Source organism: Anomaloglossus baeobatrachus, chromosome 4 (genome assembly GCF_048569485.1).
Source record: "Anomaloglossus baeobatrachus isolate aAnoBae1 chromosome 4, aAnoBae1.hap1, whole genome shotgun sequence".
NCBI classification, from domain to species: Eukaryota; Metazoa; Chordata; class Amphibia; order Anura; family Aromobatidae; genus Anomaloglossus; species Anomaloglossus baeobatrachus.
This window is the reverse complement of record NC_134356.1, coordinates 581,810,308-581,831,508: the sequence shown is the minus strand read 5'-3', so window position 1 is coordinate 581,831,508 and position 21,201 is coordinate 581,810,308.

The window sequence follows — 21,201 nt, the reverse complement described above, 5'->3', positions numbered from 1 at the left end:
AGAGGAAGGAAAGTGGTAGTAGAGCAGACTGAAGTTGGTCCGGGTGTGTGGCCCGGACGGATCAGCAAGGTTGGCAGACGGTGGTGACCGTCTGCAGGAGTGGCCTATCGGAGTCTACCGTAAGGACCGTGGACGGGCGGCGGCCCGGCACACAAAGAGAAGCCAGCACCATCTGGCAGGTGCTTGCGGACCCCAGCAAGGCTAGGAGTCGCCGTGAATTTGCCAAATTCGTTAGCGAAGGGAACCTCCTGGGTTTCCCAGCAGCCAAGTCCCGACAGAAGGCAACCGTCCAACCGAGAGAGGGAAACACAGTCACCGCCAAGGCTAAAGTTCCCAGGGCCAGAGCCTGCGGGCAAAAGGGGCTCCTCCAGCCCATATCCAAGCTGGGGAGCGTGTTACTGGTGGGAACCCATTGGAACCATTTACAGTACACAGGTGCAGGGAAAGGCAGTCACCATCAACCTGCCGGGAGCAACAACACCGCAGCCGTCTGTGGGACCCGTCCATCTAGCTGTATGTTTTACAGAGAACTGTGTCCTCATCATTGGCTGAGTGAGTACCACCGTGCCGTGCGGCACAGCGCTGCCCCCATGACCCTGCACCTCACCAGGCCCCGTAACCCGCCTGCCATCCACCCCTACCCCATCACCGGGCCCCGGGACAACCAACCCCCTACTCACGGAGGGGAGAACTAACATCAAAGCTGCTCCCTGTCACCACTCCCGGGATCCCCGTCCAGAGCAGCGGTGGTGTCACCAATATCACCACAACGGTGGGTGGCGTCACGGACAATCACCAAATCCCCACAAACAAAATCCCCTTTTCACTCACAGGCGAGGAACGCCGCTCGAGTCCTCGGGATCCGGCCCACCGCTCGAGCCACCACCGAGCAGCAGCAGCAGCGGCCGGACCCGAGCAGTGGGAGAGCGCAGCGTCCCCTCCTCCACCCGCGACAACTTGGCATCACGAACAGGATCCTACCATTCTACCAACTGGTGGAAGTGCGCCTTGTGTAACCGCCGGAGGTGTCCGGCCGAAAAATTTGTGAAGCCGCCATCTTGGGCGCGAAGAATTCCCGCTCGAGCGTCTCCTCGAGTAGTGGAGGCGCGAAGGCCAAAACCCCGCCCCTGTAGAGGAGGAGCCGGAAAGAGACTAAGGGGGACACGGATGGCGAGATGGCGGCGTCCTCGAATTGGAGCGCGGGAGTACCCGCTACCGGAGCGTCCAAGCTCTGTGGGAACCGAGGAGTAGTAGCCTTTGAAGACTGCGGCCCGGGTGAGCTCCCCGCCGGGACCGCTGCGTGGCTGGAACGGGAGCTGGGCCGGTTGTGCTTGACGGTGAGGGTGCAGAGCCTGCAGCAGCTGCTGGACTGGAAGGCGGAGATGCGCAGGATGGTTGCCGTAGTGGGGGCCCGTGAGCAAGGGGCCGCTGCGGCCGTGCCGCGTCGCGACCAGTCCACCCAAACCCCAGAACCAGCCCTTATTGCACGGGAGCCGGGGGCCGGCACCGTAGCTGGAGGTCCAGAGAGAATGTCGCTGATGGAGGAGGGGGTTCCGACCATGCTGTCCCCACCACCGTTCTTAACGGCCGTCAGTGGTTCTGGACTGAACTGCCTGTGGAAGGAGAACCCGATATACCGACCGGTCCCCGAGTGGGCCGACCCCCTGGGGTGGTAGCCGCTCCAAAGTCAGCGGAGTCCCGTTGCAATTGTCCCCCGTTGGGACCACCAGAGTTGACAGTACCGTTTAAAAGAATGATAAGTAAATGATTAACCAAAGATTTACCTGATTGACAAACAGTGATTGAGACCGGTCGTTGCCGGCACAGTTGTCCCCGTGGGGACTGTCTACAAGTTTTGCATAAGGAACTCCTTATGGACAAGCCTGAGAACTAGCAAGGCAACCACGAACTTGTGGCTTGTAAATAAAAATGTTGTTTTATGGCTTTCACCGTTACCGCCTCCGGAGAGGCAGATTGGAGGAAGGGCCCGCAGTGGAGCAGGCTGGGGCCCAGCCACCACCGGAACCGGTGGCGATCCTCCGTGGGTTTCAGGGGTTCCCATGGACGTGGGTCCCCTGAAAAGGACAGAACCCGCTCGGGTAACTTGTGCTGGACTGGGGTCAAGTGGGTGTTGCCCATTTGCTTAGGGGCAGCATCAGGGCCAGGTTGCTTGGGTGGGAGAGAGCGGAAGCCGTAACCGTTTGCAATGTTTTAAGTAAGAGTACCTCCCGATGTGGGAAGATGTTATTTTACTTGTAATCCCTGTTTTACCGTTTATCTTTTTCAGTTGTGAAAATAAAACCGGTGATGGACGGGCAGCCCGCGGACGGTCTGAATTTTACTAAGGGGGAATGTGGCGCCCTGGACAAGCCAGGGGCCACAGAGAACAACACCCACACACCCCACACTCCCGGTCAGGCACACTGAAGTCAGACAAAAACCCTTGTTGCCTTCCTCCAGGGGCTGATGTTCACACCAGGGGGTTGGGCCAGGTGGTTGGCCCCACCCACCGAGGAGTTAACAGTCCTGGAGGCAGGAAAAGCAGGCAGATGAGTTGTGGAGTGGAGAGAGTTCAGTGAGGAAAGTGAAAGTGAGAGGAAGGAAAGTGGTAGTAGAGCAGACTGAAGTTGGTCCGGGTGTGTGGCCCAGACGGATCACCAAGGTTGGCAGACGGTGGTGACCGTCTGCAGGAGTGGCCTATCGGAGTCTACCGTAAAGACCGTGGACAGGCGGCGGCCCGGCAGTACCGGACCGGTACACAAAGAGAGGCCAGCACCATCTGGCAGGGGCTTGCGGACCCCGGCAAGGCTAGGAGTCGCCGTGAACTTGCCAAATTCGTTAGCGAAGGGAACCTCCTGGGTTTCCCAGCAGCCAAGTCCCGACAGAAGGCAACCGTCCAACCGAGAGAGGGAAACACAGTCACCGCCAAGGCTAAAGTTCCCAGGGCCAGAGCCTGCGGGCAAAAGGGGCTCCTCCAGCCCATATCCAAGCTGGGGAGCGGGTTACTGGTGGGAACCCATTGGAACCGTTTACAGTACACAGGTGCAGGGAAAGGCAGTCACCATCAACCTGCCGGGAGCAACAACACCGCAGCCGTCTGTGGGACCCATCCATCCAGCCGTGTGTTTTACCGAGAACTGTGTCCTCATCATTGGCTGAGTGAGTACCACCGTGCCGTGCGGCACAGCGCTGCCCCCGTGACCCTACACCTCACCAGGCCCCGTAACCCGCCTGCCATCCACCCCTACCCCATCACCGGGCCCCGGGACAACCAACCCCCTACCCACGGAGGGGAGAACTAACATCAAAGCTGCTCCCTGTCACCGCTCCCGGGATCCCCGTCCAGAGCAGCGGTGGTGTCACCAATATCACCACAACCGTGGGTGGCGTCACGGACAATCACCAAATCCCCACAATCAAAATCCCCTTTTCACTCACGAGCGAGGAACGCCGCTCGAGTCCTCGGGATCCGGCCCACCGCTCGAGCCACCACCGAGCAGCAGCAGCAGCGGCCGGACCCGAGCAGTGGGAGAGCGCAGCGTTCCCTCCTCCGCCCGCGACAGGTACATGGTGCCGGAGTCGCCATCCCCTCCCCCGCACCCTCCCCACATTCCATAGTGCAGGGGTCTCGCTGCCTGTACACTGCATGCAGCCCCCATGCTGCTGGTGGCACGCAGGCAGTGACCCCTTGCTGAACGCTGCCTGTGCTGGCGTTGTGCAGTCAGCACTGTATATCAGATGACTGATTCCCGGGCACTGCTCAGATTGGAGCGCTGTATATGTAGCACCTATGGAGCAAGGGGTTGAATTGTTACTCATCATCGGGCCGGTGATGTCAGGTCTGGGGATGTCACGGGTGGCTCTGGCACGGCTTCGTGGCGTACAATAAATGGCAGGGGATGGAGGAAGGAGGTAGGAGTGGATTTGTCTTGTGACGCCATCTGCAGTACATGGCCAGAGATTAACTGCCACTGCTGTCGCTGTCCTCCAGGGTGGATGGTTGTAGCAGCAAAGATGGTTCTGCTTCCCACAAGTGGAGCGGGCCCCAGGGAGGACGATGAGGGAAGTTGTGGCCATTAGTGCCAAAGCGCGGGGCGGCGGCGCCGGCAATCAAAAGGCTGAGTCAGTAGCAGTGGTTCAAGGTTTTTTTCTCACTGTCTTTAGATCGCTCAGGAGGTACAGGTCACTGCTGTTGCGGGCTCCAGCCAATCCCGGGTAAGTTAGAGGTAGCCACCGGTATTTTGAAAGTGTCCTTTCTAAGAGTTGCCCCTCCAGGAGTGAACCCCTCCCGGGCTGAGCGTCCCACTCCAAGCCTCAGGCTCCGTGAAGAAAAAGAAGAAGAATGGTATCGTGCTGTCAGAGCTTAAGTCCCAACTTGACTGATGATCGTGTCGAGATTGCTCCTACTTCTACCCTAAGTGCTGCCCACCCATCAGGTGTTTGTCCTATTGACCGGGAAAGTCCCATGCTTCATGATGGCCACCCCCCAGCCTACCCTAATCCAGCTCCCCAGTGAGAAGGCTCCTAAGAGGTATGTAAAGTTTAAATGTGGAAACACCGGTGATTAACCCCCTCCTTACCTGAGATAAATACTGCAGATTAAATGAGCCGCAGTACCCTGTGGCGACTGAAGCCTCAGGGGCGCCACATTCCCCCACAGTGAATCACAGCACTCCTGGGCTGCAATAAAATAACAATGGTATACTGCTTTTTATATGCAAGTAAACAAATAAACATTCTTCCCTTTATGGGAGGCACTATCACATTAATGTTTCAAACATTTAAACAGTTACCGGTCATCAGTATAATCAATGCAATAAAACATCAACATTTGCATATGAAAACAGTTATTCTTACTTGGCTGCTGGTGGTACCGGAGGACTGTTCCCGGCCCCTAGGTTCAGGACACTCATTAGACATCCTCTTGCAAAGTGTCCTGCTTTACCACAGCAATGGTAAATCGGTATTAGGATGTCCATGGCATTGGGAGCAGGTTTCTCCTCAGGAGCTGCTCGAGAGCGCCTATCCGGTAAAACACTCTGCAGAGGCTGGATCACAATTACCTCAGTCTTTCCTTCATCACGGAACTCCAAGGGTTTATATTGCCAAGGCTGGACTCCGCAGACCCCCGGGTGGGCCATAGGGGACATCGGGAGAGTCCCGGTCGGGGGGCATGCTGTTGCCAAATCACAGTGTCTGTCCCCACCGACACTCACCAGAGATGCTTCCTCCGAGCACTGCAGTGCCCATTCCTTTCCAAAAGTTCAAGGCTTTGAGTCCATCTCCGATGTTACAGGTGCAGTGTCTGGATCATCCTAGTCTTCTAACTTAATCAACAGGATCTTTCCTTTCAGTTCTACCTGATTCCCCGGGTGGGTAGCACTCGCCTCCAGCAGTGGGATCTCTGTTCACACGCTTTTCAGGGTGCCGCCCTCGACAGCACGCCCCCTTTTTTTCTCGTGCGGAATGATTGATGGCGACTGTTTTTTTAAGCAATATGTTTAACTCAGTAATGTAAGGCGCACAGTACCCGATTTGCTTGGGTACGTTATCCTGTTCGTGATGCCAAAATGTAGCAAGGGATTAAACTGTTACTCGTCGCCGGACCGGTGATGTCGGGACTGGGGATGTCACGGGTGGCCCTTGCCCGGCTTTGTGGTCCCGAGGTGTACAATAAAAGACAGAGGATGGAGGAAAAGAGTAGTTGTGGATTTGTCTTGTGACGCCACCAGTGGTACATGGCCAGGGATTAGCCGCCGCTGCTGTTGTCCTCCGAGGCAGATGGTTGGGCAGCAAAGATGGTTCTGTTCCCCACAACTGGAATGGGCCCAGGGAGGATGATGAGGGAAGTTGTTGCTGTTGGCGCAAAAGCGTGGGGTGGCAGCTGCTGTGGTTCCAGGTGTTTTACTCACTATCTTTAGATCGCCCGGGAGGTACCGGTCACCGCCGTTGTGGGTTTCAGCCAATCTCGGTTTAGTTAGAGATAGCCACCAGTATTTTGAAAGTGTCCTTTCTAAGAGTTGCCCCTCCAGGAGTGAGGAACCTGGGCTAAGCATCCCGCTCCAAGCCTCAGGCTCTGTGAAGAAAAAGAAGAAGAAGAATTGTGTTATGCTCCCAGAACTTAAGTCCCGACTTGACTAAAGATCTTGTCTAGATTGCTCATGCGTCTACCCCAAGTGGTGGCCGCCCCCCAGGTGGTTGTCCTAGTGACTGGGAAAGTCCCATACTCTTTGATGGCCACCCCCCAGCCTACCCTAATCCAGCTCCCCAGTGAGAAGGCTCCTAAGAGGTATGTAAAGTTTAAATGTGGAAACACCGGTGATTAACCCCCTCCTTACCTGAGATAAATACTGCAGATTAAATGAGCCGCAGTACCCTGTGGCGACTGAAGCCTCAGAGGCGCCACATTCCCCCACAGTGAATCACAGCACTCCTGGGCTGCAATAAAATAACAATGGTATACTGCTTTTTATATGCAAGTAAACAAATAAACATTCTTCCCTTTATGGGAGGCACTATCACATTAATAAATGAGCTGCAGAACCCTGTGATGACTGAAGCCTCAATCAGAGGCCAGCAGCGGATCATTGCAGTAGCTGTATATAGAGTTTGGCTCTGAAGAGCGCCCTGGAATCTGTCATCTGATATAAAGCGCTGTCAGCTGTGGCCCCTGATGCTGCTTGTGGCGTGCAGGCCCCTTGCTGATTGCGGCCTTTGCAGGGGGCTGTGCAGTCAGCGCTTTATAACAGATGACAGATTCCCTGGTGCTCTGCAGAGCCGAACTCTGTATACAGCTATGATCAGCCGCCGGCCAATCAGAGGTCAGCAGCAGATCACTGGAGAAGCTGCATACAGATCTCGGCCCTGCACAGCGCCTGGAAATCAGTCCTCTGATATAAAGCGCTGGCTGCACAGCCCCCTGCAGAGTCCGCGATCAGCAAGGAGGGGGCTGCGGCTGCAAGAGGCAGGACACAGGTCACCGAGGGAACCAGGACAGGTGAGAAGGATTTTTGTTTTGTTTTTTTTGTGTGTGTGAAGAATGGCAGACTAAGGGGCAATTCTACATGACAGAGCATTGCTACAAGAAGAGGAGCCCAAGGGGACATTACTACAGGATGGGCACAAGAAAAGGGGACATTACTATATTATGGGATAGGGATGGGCACATTACTATAGTATGGGGACAGGGATGGGCACATTACTATAACATGGATACAGGGATGGACACATTACTATATAATATGTGCGGTGGATGTGAGGTGATTGTGCTGTCACAGATTAGAGAATCAGGATCACTGCTCTGTACTACCAATGATTGAAAATACAGAGCAGTGATATCTCATCTGTGCAGCACAATCACTTCAGATCCACCGCACATACTGTATAATATAGTAATATGCCCATCTTTGCTGGAGCGATGAGAGGTCAGTGCTAGGCAGAATGCTGGCAGCCAATGAGTGTGCAGAGGGCGGGGCTGGACAGTGAGGCTGGGCGGTGCCAGCTGTGACTGTGAAGTTTGGCACAGGAAAATGTCATGCTAGGTTGAGCTGCATGTAAACAAAGTGTGCAGAGAATAAAGGGATAATTCAAGAGGAACAAAAGTTAGAAAATAAATAATGTAGGGGTGTTTTATATAACAATACAGCACAGGTTAGCTTAAAAAATTTTTGGGAGTTTGTCGGACAACTCCTTTAACATCCAGCCAAGGTAATTGACTTCATTCAATCACATCAGTTAATATCATAATTAATATTTAAAAGGTTGACCCTTTTAAAATGTTAGTATATTATAGAGTTATTATTATTATTTATTTATAGAGCACCATTGATTCCATGGTGCTGTACATGAGAAGGGGGTTACATACAGAATACATATACAAGTTACAGTAGACAGACTAGTACAGAGGGGAGAGGGCCCTGCCCTTGTGGGCTTACATTCTAAAGAGTTGCAAAGGACTGAAATAAACTGAGCTGTTGTTCACCTTGACGCATCTATAAGGGATAAGCAGGTTACCTAAACACCCCCCGTCATACCTCCCAACCGTCCCGGATTCTGCGGGACTTGCACGATTTATCAGGGCTGTCCCGCACTCCCGCGGCTCACAGCTGATGTCCCGGCTCCTCCCCTCAGTGGAGTGAATAAATTAAATTAAATTATCATCAGCTCTGGATTTTCGGGGCAGCCGGGACTCGAACCCATGGAGGTGTGAGTTCATTGTTTCAAAGGCAGCAGCTCTAACCACTGAGCTACTGCCTCTATTGAAAGCAATAGGAAGATTTTGTTATCTTGACCTCTATACTGCAGACACCAGAAGCAGGGAATTCAGCTGCAAAGATGGATGGAGGGATGGATGAATGGAGGGATAGAGGGAGGGATGGATGGATGATAGAGGGATGAATGGAGGGATAGAGGGAGGCATGAATGGAGGGATAGAGGCAGGGATGGATGGATGATAGAGGGATGAATGGAAGGATAGAGGGAGGGATGGATGATAGAGGGATGAATGGAGGGATGAATGGAGGAATAGAGGGATGAAAGGAGGGATAGAGGGAGGGATGGATGGATGATAGAGGGATGAATGGAGGGATGAATGGAGGGATAGAGGGAGGGATGGATGGATGATAGAGGGATGAATGGAGGGATGAATGGAGGGATAGATGGAGGGATGAATGGAGAGATAGAGGGATGGATGGATGATAGATGGATGAATGGAGGGATGAATGGAGGGATAGATGGAGGGATGGATGATAGAGGGATGAATGGAGGGATAGAGGGAGGGAGGGATGGATGGATGATAGAGGGATGAATAGAGGGATGAATGGAGGGATAGAGGGAGGGATGAATGGAGGGATAGAGGGATGAATGGAGGGATAGAGGCAGGGATGGATGGATGATAGAGGGATGAATTGAGGGATGAATGGAGGGATAGAGGGAGGGATGGATGGATGATAGAGGGATGAATGGAGGGATGAATGGAGGGATAGAAGGAGGGATGAATGGAGGGATAGAGGGATGAAAGGAGGGATAGAGGGAGGGATGGATGGATGATAGAGGGATGAATGAAGGGATGAATGGAGGGATAGATGGAGGGATGAATGGAGGGATAGAGGGATGAAAGGAGGGATAGATTGAGGGATGGATGGATGATAGAGGGATGAATGGAGGGATGAATGGAGGGATAGAAGGAGGGATGAATGGAGGGATAGAGGGATGAAAGGAGGGATAGAGGGAGGGATGGATGATAGAGGGATGAATGGAGGGAGGGATAGAGGGAGGGATGAATGGAGGGGTAGAGGAATGAATGGAGGGATGAATGGAGGGAAAGAGGGATGAATGGAGGGATGAATGGAGGGATGGATGATAGAGGGATGAATGGAGGGATAAATGGAGGGATAGAGGGATAAATGGAGGGATAGAGGGATGAATGGAGGGATAGAGGGATGAATGGAGAGATAGAGGGATGAATGGAGGGATAGAGGGAGGGATGGATGATAGAGGGATGAATGGAGGGATGGATAGAGGGAGGGATGGATGCATGGATGATAGAGGGATGAATGGAGGGATAGAGGGAGGGATGGGTGATAGAGGGATGAATGGAGGGATGGATAGAGGGAGGGATGGATGCATGGATGATAGAGGGATGAATGGATGAATGGAGGGATGAATGGAGGGATGAATGGAGAGATAGAGGGAGGGATAGAGGGAGGGATGGATGATAGTGGGATGGATGGATGATAGAGGGATGGATAATAGAGGGATATATAGATACACGACAGATAATAGATAGATAGAGATAGAATCATAGATAGATAGAGGGATAGAATCATAGATAGATAGAATCATAGATAGATAGAATCATATAAAGAATCATAGATAGAATCATAGATAGATAGATAGATGGATAGATAGAATCATAGATAGAGAGATAGAATCATAGTTAGATAGAATCATAGATAGAATCATAGATAGATAGATAGATAGATAGAGAGATTGAATCATAGATAGATAGATAGATAGAATCATAGATAGATAGATAGAGGGATAGAGATAGATAGATAGATAAATACTGTATCTCAATGTTGGTGAAAGAGTCAGATTCATTTGTTCCCATAAAACTATTATAAAGAAATGAGGAAAAAAATACAAATACAATTTTTTTATTTTTTTTTTATCTTCACCTTCTTGGATTCAAACCAGCAACGTTCAAAACTTGTGTCCAGCAACCTCCTGGCTTTCTTAGCTGCTCTAGCTGTTGAGCCACTAGGATTGATGATGTCAGAGGGAGGATTTTACATATATGAACCTACAATGCAGCCTCTTACACAGCAGATTACACAGGACACAGCTACATTGTACAGAGCAGCATCTCTATGTCCTGTATTCTAGAGGGAGAGGAAAAGAGGATTTTTTTTCTTCTAATAAAGTTACTAAAAATAATAAAAAAAATAGAATAATGTAATTTTATTGCACTTTTTTTTATAAAATAATAAACATCACAAATCAGCAAATAACATGGACATATTTGGTGTCCCTGTAATCGTAATGACCTGAACAACACAGCGATCAGATTATTTATGGGGATCGGTAAATGGCGGGAAAAAAGGCGCAATTTATTATTTTTCTTTATTAAAACCCATAAAAAATGTAATAAAAATGGATCACTGAGGCCGTGTTCACACATAGCGTAAATGCTGCATTTTTTCTGCAGGTGTCCGCGCCACGAGTGCAATAACAATGTTCTCTGATTATTGCGTGTTTGCGGTATTTTTTATACATTGTCCCCCTTATTTGATACATGTTTGTTGCTGATGTGAATCCTGAAGCTTATAAAGAAAGAAACACCAAATCCGCACAGTTCAGCGGCGTCTTTCCACGCACCGGGGGCGGAGATTTCAGGACGTCTCATCCACTTTGCTTGGACAATTAGTCCGTGTTCACATGTAGTGTAAATGCTGCATTTTTTTCTGCTGTTTCTTTGCACATTTATTCTGCTGTGTTTAATTGTCCAAGTAAAGTGGATGTGATTCCATGAAAAGACGCTGCTGAATTCTGCGGTTTTCGGGGCGGGTGGTTCTCTGGAGGTTTCTATGTGGAGCCTAAAAAAATGCAGGAAAAAAGCTTCTCTGTACAATAAAAACACTTAAAAATGCAGATTCACATGTGAACCAAAAACACATTAAATAATGGAGAAAAGGCAGAAAAAATGCAGCAAAAATGGAAAAAACAAAGAAGATTGTTATTGTGTAGTTTGGTGCAGACAGAAACAAAAAGAAACAGAATTTATGCAACGTGTGAACACGGATTGATAGGCACAAATAAGCAACATGTCAAATAGTGACACAGAAATATAAAAAAATCCTGACTGCTATAAATATGAATGAACAGTCCGGGGCATCTGCTGAATGACCCTTACTGCTAAATGGGTGTGGCTAGGGGTGTGGCTAGGGGCGTGGTCAAAATTTGCCGCGGCGCGCTGCGCGCGCCGCATACTTTGTCCCTCTTTCCTTTCTTGAAAAGTTGGGAGGTATGCCCCCCGTACCATATCTACCTAAATAAAGACGAGAACCACGACTTTATTGCAGGAATGGCCACAGTTTTATTTAACCGTATATATGTATACCAAAACTCGTGGCTCAACATGCCACTCAATTGTTAAACTTAACCTTATACATTACCCCTACCCAGAACCTGCGGGACCTCCGCCCACAAGTTCCCATCCAATCCGAAGCCACTCCCCTTGAGCGACTTCGTACCAACAAACCGACTGTCGGTACTCCCAACCTCTCTGACGGACCTATCACCCGGCTGTGACAACAATAAATTGGCAAATCAACCTTGTATTCTCCATTCTTCCTTTTTTTTTTTTTTTTTGTTTTTTTTTTTTTTTGAAAAAAACATCACCTTTGCACTATTTTTTTTTTTATATATATATATATATATATATACATATATATATATATATATATATAAAAAAAAATAGTGCAAAGGTGATGTTTTTTTAAAAAAAAAAAAAAATCAAAAAAAAAAAACTTTCCGGCGACAAAAGGGGAGGTAATCAGTACACCCCCTCTCTTATACCTCCCACAACCCCCCATCCCTTCCCTGCTCCCCTCCAATCCCCTTACAGCTCCCTTCTACCAATCCTATAGTCCCATATATCCCCTATCCCAGATAAACCAATTAACCCCTTCCTAACCTTGCACCCTCCCGATCGTCATGGGGTCCATTCACACCTATGGGGCTGGTCCATAGTTGCTTTTCTACTGGAACTCTGGTCTTTACTGATCAGTTGCAGTGGTAGCTTATAACCGCTGGAGCCAATTACTTTATTGAAAACGCTGGTCTTGATGAATCTTCAAGCGGAAGCTGGATAAACATATAGCTGGGATGATTTAGGAAAACCTGCACTCGCAGGAGTTGGACCCGATGCCCCTTGAGGTCCCTTCAAACTCTACCATTCTATAATTCTATGATTCTATAAGTCATAGTGCTCAATGAGTGCTGAATGGATTATAGAAGCATTGACAGAGACAATTGGCATTGCCTTTGTTAGTCCCAATGATCAAAAGAACTATGGATATCTGCATTTAGCAGAGCTGCTGGGATCTAGAAGATGCAGATCAGCTCTGACAGTCACTTGTCTATTAAAATATGTACAATGCAGTAAGAAAAAAAAAAAAAAAAAGCTTTTTTTCTAAATTCAGTCACAAAACAAATTATTGAACTTGCACAGCACTTAGCACTTAGATACTTAATCGAGCATTGGGGCATTCGAGTACACTCGGTATTCAATTGAGTACACCTGGTGCTCGAGTGTGATGCTTAGGTCCTTGTCTCGCTGTTTTTCATCCATTAGGCTTGCGGGGATTGCCTGCCAATCACAGTAATGCCGTAACCATGTTCCCTACAGGCATTACTGTGATTGGCTGGCTGCATCATATTATCAGGTTTATATAAGACCTGGTGATACGCCACTTGGCTCACTCTACCCCAGATACAATGTAGGAAAATGTTTTCTATTCTCTAATAATACCGCTGTTACCTGCATTTAGTGTAGGGCTAGTTGCTGGAGAAGGGATAGTGTATTGGAGGCATCTAGGTAGGGATTATAGCCTAAAGCCTGCTTTACACGTTACGATTAAGCATACAATATCGTATGCGATTGTAACTGCCCCCATCGTATGTGCGGCACATTCAATTTGTTGAACATGTCACACAAACGATTATTTGCCGTCACACATACTTACCCTTCCATATGACCTCGATGTGGGCGGCGAATTTCCACTTCCTGGAGTGGGAGGGATGTTCAGCGTCACATCGACGTCACACGGCAGCTGGCCAATAGAAGCGGAGGGGCGGAGATGAGTGGGACCTTAACATCCTGCCCACCTCCTTCCTTCCGCATTGCCGGCGGGAGCCGTGGGTAAGATCTGTTCATCATTCCCGGGGTGTCACACACTACGATGTGTGCTACCTCGGGAACATTGAACAACCTCACGTTCAATTTTTAACAATTGAACGACGTGCATGCGATGAATGTTTTAATGTTTAATCGCAATCGCACGTAGCTGTCACACGCTACAATATTACTTACGATGCCGGATGTGCGTCACTTACGACGTGACCCCGCCGACACTTCGTAAGATATATTGTAGCATGTAAAGCCCGCTTTATAGTCCTTGCTGCTACAATGTAAGAAATCTATTCTTTAACCCCTTCACGACCGGCCGATTTTTCGCTTTCCGTTTTTTTTTTCGCCATTCTTTTTCTGAGAGACGTAACTTTTTTATTTTTCAGTCAATATGGTCATGTGAGGGCTCATTTTTTGCGGAACAAGCTGTACTTTTAAATGAAAACATCAGTTTTACCATATAGTGTACTGGAAAACGGCAAAAAAATTCCAAATGCAGAAAAATTGCAAAAAAAAGTGCGATAGCACTATGGTTTTTGAGATATTTTATTCACTGTGTTCACTATATGGTAAAACTGATGTATGGGTGTGATGCCTCAGGTCAGTGCGAGTTCGTAGACACCAAACATGTATAGGTTTACTTTTATATAAGGGGTTAAAAAAAAATAGGAAGTTTGTCCGAAAAAAGTGGCGCACGTTTTACGCCATATTCCGTGACCCGTTCTCATTTTTTGGGATCTATGGCTCAGTGATGGCTTATTTTTTGCGTCTCGAGCTGACGTTTTTAACGTTACCATTTTTGCGCAGATGCTACGTTTTATCGCCTCTTATTGTATTTTGCGCAAAAGTTGTGGTGACAAAAAAACGTCGTTTTGGCGTTTGGAATTTTTTTGCCGCTACGCCGTATACTGATCAGATTAATTGATTTTATATTTTGATAGATCGGGTGTTTCTTTTTGGCGATACCAAATGTGTGTATATTTTTTATTTTTTTAACCCTTTAATTTTCAATGGGGCGAATGGGGGGGTGATTTGAACTTTTAGGTTTTTTTGTTTTTTTTTAATTTTTTAAAACTTTTTTTTAACTTTTTTTTTTATTTTACTAGTCCCCCTAGGGGGCTATTGCGATCAGCATTCCGATCGCTCTGCAGTATCTGCTGATCACAGCTACAAGGCTGTAAACAGCAGATACGCTCTCTTTCTCTTTTGCTGTGCCGCTGGCACAGCGAAAGTGAAAGCAAGTCAGGTGTAGTACAGGAGTCATCACATGACCCTGTGCTACCATGACAACTATCGGAAGTCACGTGATCGCGTCACGTGACTTCTGGTATCGGGCGGTAAGTAAAACTTTACCGCGATTGCGCTTATAATGGCACTGTCACATATTGACAGCGCCATATAAGGGGTTAATCGGCACGAGCAGATAATGATTCTGCTCGTGCCTAGCAGGCACTTATCTCAGCTGTGAAAATCAGCTGAGATGTGTGCCGATCGCGGCATGCTTCCGCCGTAGGACCGCGGGCAGTAACATTATGACATTTAGGACGTAATTTTACTGCCCGCGGTCGTTAAGGGGTTAATAATACCGCTGTTAGCTGCATTTAGTGTAGTGCAGGCTGCTGGAGAAGGGATAGTAAAAAATCTATTCTATTTTCTAATAATATTACTGTTAGCTGCATTTAGTGTAGTTCTAATTGCAGGATAAAGGATCGTGTTTTAGAGGCATTTAAGCAGGGATTAAAGCCTTACAGTCCTTGCTGCTGCAACATAAAACATCTATTCTAATCTAGTCCTTATTAATACTACTCTTACCTGCATACCTAATTTAAAATAGGCAAAGCATGCAATAAGGGATGGGGAAGCGGATGACCCACTAATGGTGGTGGGTGCCGAGGCCATGGGAAAAAGACAAACTGTGCCTGCTATGGGAGTGCAACAAACACACTCATCATCTAGACCTAGCTTCCTGTCCTACTTTGCAGGGGGGCGCGGGACACCACTGTTGAAGCCAGAACACTGCAAACAAGTGGTGGGTTGGATGACAAACAATGCCTCCAGTTTGTTTCCCAGCACCACCCTGTCTTCCACATGATCCAGTCACACTATCCAAAAGTGTGGACCACATAATCCTCACCCTGATCCTCCTTAGTCCCACCACTGCGAGACCCAGGAGACAAGTTATCCCACACTGGGATACATTTACATGTATTTAATCTGGTCTCTCACCCTGCACATTTCAAGAGGGACATAAGGAGATCATGTGCAGTGATGCCCAAATATATTAACAGCCACGGTCAGAAGAAGATGACGGAGGGGAACAGCAATTACTGTCTCAAGAAGTGGATGATGATGATGAGAGACAGTTTTCAACAAGTCATGTTGTTAAGTCAACAAGTCAGGAGGAGCAGAACGCAGAAGTAGAAGACAAAGTAGTGGACAATGAAGTCACTGACTCAACCTGGGAAACTGGCATGCAGAATGAGGACAGTAGTGCAGAGGGGGAGGAATATGCAGCATTGCAATATGCAGGAAAAATCTGTGGATTGGCCAGAGGGAGGAAGTGTTGTACTGTTGCCCATAGCACATAGCACACGTAGCAAGTTCCCAGGCCAAAGGTTAGGTGATCACCAATCTGGCACTTTTTTAAAGAAGTGCGGAGGATAAAAAAAACAGTCATTTACAACCTGTGCTGTACCAAGATCATCAAGGGCCTGACCACTACCACCCTGACTACCACTAGCATGCTCAGATATATGTCATCAAAGCACCCAACTAGGTGGGCCGGACGTCTGGATCCACAATCAGTGTATGCAAGTGACACCACTGCCTCCTTACCCTTACCTTTGCTATGTGGTTGCCAATCCATTGTCCAGGATGAAGGTGTTGATGCCTTCCACCCTGCACCTGGCATTGCACATTCACAAGAACCATCAGCAACCATGTCCGATTCTTTGTCCCAGCATAACATGCAGCAGTCCCGGAAGGCAAACAGAAATATGCAGCCACCCATCCACAGTCCCAAACACTAAACACTTGCCCTTAGTGCATAGACCTTACCACTGTGAGTCCCACTCGTTTTAAAATTGTCCAAAAATGTATTCTGAAGTCTTTCTCTATGTGTCTTCCACGGTGTATTGCAATCCCTCATTAAAATTTTGCTAGGCTTTGCACTTAATGCATTGTCTTTACCACTGTAAGAGTCCAACTCTTTTTAAAATTATCAAAAAATGTATTCTGAGGCCCTCCTCTATGTGTCTTCCAGGGTGTATTGCAATCCCTCCTTTAAATAAATATGGAGGGAGATGGCCCAGCTATTAAAGGGGTTGTTCGCTACTTGGACAACCCCTTCTCATTCTCCATGTGCGCTCCCATAAACAAAGCCTGTACTAACCTCTTATGTTGGCGCTGTTTCAGTGATATCAGAGCTTGTGTTCCCGTTGCCCAAGTGGCATTGTTATGACACATGAGTCCCGCAAACAATAAGCACCATTTTCGCTCTCCCCAACTCCATATGGTTAAGTAATTAAAAGGAAGTGATCGGCAGTCGCAGGGCTAACTGTCTATTAATTACTTAACCATCTGAAAGCAGGGAAAAGGAAGCCAGTGCTGGTTGGCCAAGGGGGTCACATGTAATAATAATGTCACATGCCCCCGGGAACATGAGTTTCGATATTGCTTTCACTGCGCAAGCACCAGAGGTGATAATAGGGTTTTTTATTTTTATGGAGGGGGGCACAAGGGGAATGAGAAGGGGTTGTCCAAGTAGTGGACAACCCCTTTAAGGCTATGTTCACACATTGCATCTTTTCTCCCTTTCTTGCAGCATTTTTTTACATTAGTTTTATGAAAATTAAAAGCATATATTTACAGTACCAAAAAGTTAGGTGTCTTTATAAATCAAATACACACAGTTGTTTTTTTTCCTGACTGAAATAAAAATCTGCTGCTTTTTTGTAAGAAAGAGAAAAAGGAGCGAGCACGATCTGAAATTGGCATGCATCATATCAAAAAGTGCAAATTCACAGATTTATTCCAACTGTACTATAATAAAAAAAAAATGAGATTTTTAGCAAATAATTGATCAATTCTTTGAGCCACCCCTGCCAACGTCACGGCAAATCTCAATAGGGGGGTCCTAACCTATATTATGTATTTCATGTGCCATGCGGCCTACTAGATAAAGTTAAAAGCAGAACCATAATGGAGCACACATACCTGTAACCTGTATATAGCCGCTTCCATGTTGCAACAGAGGCAATTATGGATAGAGGCCAGCCTAGGTCCCAGTATGTGGAGCAAGCTCTACACCTACTAGGACTATAAAAGAACTGACCATCCCAGTGCCAGACAGCAACCATAGATAAAGGCGGACCAGATCCAAGTATGATGCTTAATTAGCATTGCCTGTGGAAAGGGGTGAGGCAACTGAATGTGAACAGCTACCAACAGGAGGAATACATTGCAAACCAAAATCAGGCATGCATGGTATGGTGATGGTCAGTCGCCAGAAATTGTAGCATAACTACAGTCATACCAGAGAAAAAGGAGCCAAAACGATCTGAAATTGGCATGCATCATATAAAAAGTGCAAATTCACAGATTTATTCCAACTACTATAATAAAAAAAAATGATATTTTTAGCAAATAATTGATCAATTCTTTGAGCCACCCCTGCCAACGTCACGGCAAATCTCAATAGGGGGGTCCTAACCTATATTATGTATTTCATGTGCCATGCGGCCTCCTAGATAACATAGAAGCAACATAGAAGCGGTTATATATACAGGTTACAGGTATGTGTGCTCCATTATGGTTCTACTTTTAACTTTATCTAGGAGGCCGCATGGCACATGAAATACAGAACATAGTGTAGGACCCCCCTATTGAGATTTGCCGTGACGTTGGCAGGGGTGGCTCAAAGAATTGATCAATTATTTGCTAAAAATCTCATTTATATTACAGTACAGTTGGAATAAATCTGTGAATTTGCAGAAGCAGCATGTTAATTCTTTCAAAGTTTTTGCAGCATTTTTTCAACATTGATAGCAACGAGAGTGCAAATTTGCAAAATCTTTTTACCATTGCTGCATGGGTACATTAGATAAATATCTTATTATTGTGGTCACCCCTTGTGGAGATACTGTATTTTTCAGACTATAAGATGCATTTTGTGAGGGGTGCGTCTTATAGTCTGAATATATGGTGGTGGTGGAGGAATTAATGAGCCTAATGCCGGTGTCACACAGTATGATATATCGGGCGACAAGTCGTCGGGGTCACGTCGTTAGTGACGCACATCCGGCATCGTGTGACATATCGTACCGTGTGACACCCCCCATTGACTGTGAACGAGCAAAAATACTCACCTTATCGTTGCTCGTTGACACGTCGTTCATTTTCAAAATGTCGGTCCTCCTTCTCTGCGCCGGTTGTTCATCGTTCCCGTGGCAGCACACGTCGCTCCGTGTGACACCCCGGGAACGATAAACTGCAGCTTACCTGCGTCCCGCCGGCAATGAGGAAGGAAGGAGGTGGGCAGGATGTTACGTCCCGCTCATCTCCACCCCTCTGCTTCTATTGGCCGGCCGCTGTGTGACGTCGCTGTGATGCCGACCGTCCCTCCCCCTTCAGGAAGAGGATGTTCGCCGCCCGCAGCGAGCGACTAATTGCCCGTGACGCACAAACGACGAGGGTGGGTACGATCGCTCGTGCGATCGCACGATAGATCGTACCGTGTGACGCCGGCATAAGGCTGCTCACCTGTTCGGATTGTGCACGCGCACACACACACATGAGAATACACGCACACAAAGATGCATACACACACAGACACATGAGAAAGCACACAATCACACAACAGATCACATCCACACACTCACCACATCCAGCGATATTGCTTGCTTCTTGGCGGCGTTAGGACCTGCGACGCTGTGAACTGCGTTGACCTTCCAGGACCTGTCCTGCATCACATGGCCGGAAGCACGTAGTATCACTGGATGTGGTGAGTGTGCGCGTGCGATTGTACTGGTATGTGCAATTTCGTGAGTGTATGCAATCAGATGTGTGAGTGTATGCGATCGGATGTGTGAGCGTGTGTTTTGATGTGTGTGTTCTGATGTGTGAGTCAGCCAGATGCAGGAGAGGACGGCGTATAGCGCCCGCCAGAGATTACAGGGAGGAATGATGTGGAATTTGATGTGTGAGTGTGTGTTCTGATGTGTGAATGTGTGTTCTGATGTGTGAGTGTGTGTTCTGATATGTGAGTGTCGGCCAGAAACAGGGGAGGACAGCATGCAGCACAGAGATCACAGGGAGGAATGATATGGAATCTGTGTGTGTGTGTCTGAGTGTGTGTATATGTGTGCCGCCCCCGTGCCAGCAGCCGAGCTGCTCAGATCCGGATCCGCAGTGGCTGAAGGGGTCTCCGGACCTGGGGGTCATGTGGCCACTCAAATGAAGGGGGTATTTACAGGGGGATGTATTAGAGTTCGTGACGCCACCCGTGGTATGTGGTAATTAGGAGTATCACCTCTGCAGTTGGGAGTACCCGGGGATGATGGAATGGGGCAGCCAGTTGTTGTGACCCTCCACGGGTAGGGGGGAATACCCCTGGGCTCGGTGATTGCAGGGGAGTGCCGTTGGATGCAAAGTGGTCACTTGCGTACTCACTCAGTCCATTAAGTTGACACCGACAACTGGATAAACGAAAGTTCTGGCACTAAGTTTTCTTCTCTGTTGGTCCCGGTAGTATGGAACTTGCCGGGTCCTGCTCCCCATTATGGCTAAGTGTGGGTGCTTGCTCTCAGGGTTCACGCTTGGGATTTTCTGGACCGTTTTTAGTGGAAAGTCCTATCCCCCTCGTTGCGCTAGTACCCCGATTTTGGAGTGGGTGGACAGTTGATCTTGAAGGCTCCATTCTCTTCGGGTAAATTGTCAGGTTGCCTGAAGCTACTCCCTGACCTAGGGTACACGTACCCCGTCGTACATTGGTCCCAGCCCGGTGATGGTGCAAGGCCGCCGTCTGTCCTCCTCGACAGATCCGTTCCCCTTGCCACGATCTCCTGCGACCGGGGGTCCAGCTCCTCTAGACCCAGACCACCGTCTGTCACCTAGATAGCTTCCTAGGAGCCCTGCTCCTGACCTCCTCTCTCTTTCACTTCCAAAACACAACTCCATACTGACACTCCTGACCTCCCCTCTCCAACCGCCCAGGTGGTCGACTCTATTCCCCTCAAGCCGTCCACTGGTGTGTTTGGTGGGTGTGGTGCAGAGTGTACCTAGGATTTGATTAGCTGATGTAGGCAACACCATATAGTTGGGGACCCATAACCAAGAAGGAGGTGGATACTGCACGGGAGGACAGATTGTGCAATTCCCTGTGACGACTTGATAGTCCAGGGGCGTCACATATGCGATCGGATGTGTGAGTGTGTGTTCTGCTGTGTGAGTGTGTGTTCTGATGTGTGAGTGTGTTAGTCTGTTTTCTGACATCTGTGTTCTGATGTGTGAGTCGGCCAAACGCAGGAAACGACGGCGTGCAGCGCCCGCCGGAGATTACAGGAATGAATGATGTGGAATCTGATGTGTGAGTGTGTGTTCTGATGTGTGAGTGTGTGTTCTGATATGTGGGTGTCGGACAGACGCAGGGGAGGATGGTATGCAGCACAGCGATCACAAGGAGGAATGATATGGAATCTGTGTGTCTCGGGCGGGGAGGACGCCGCCGCCGCGCGCTCGCTAACGCTCGGGTCCGGCGCTGCTGCGGCTGCTGCTGCTGCTGCTCGGTGGCT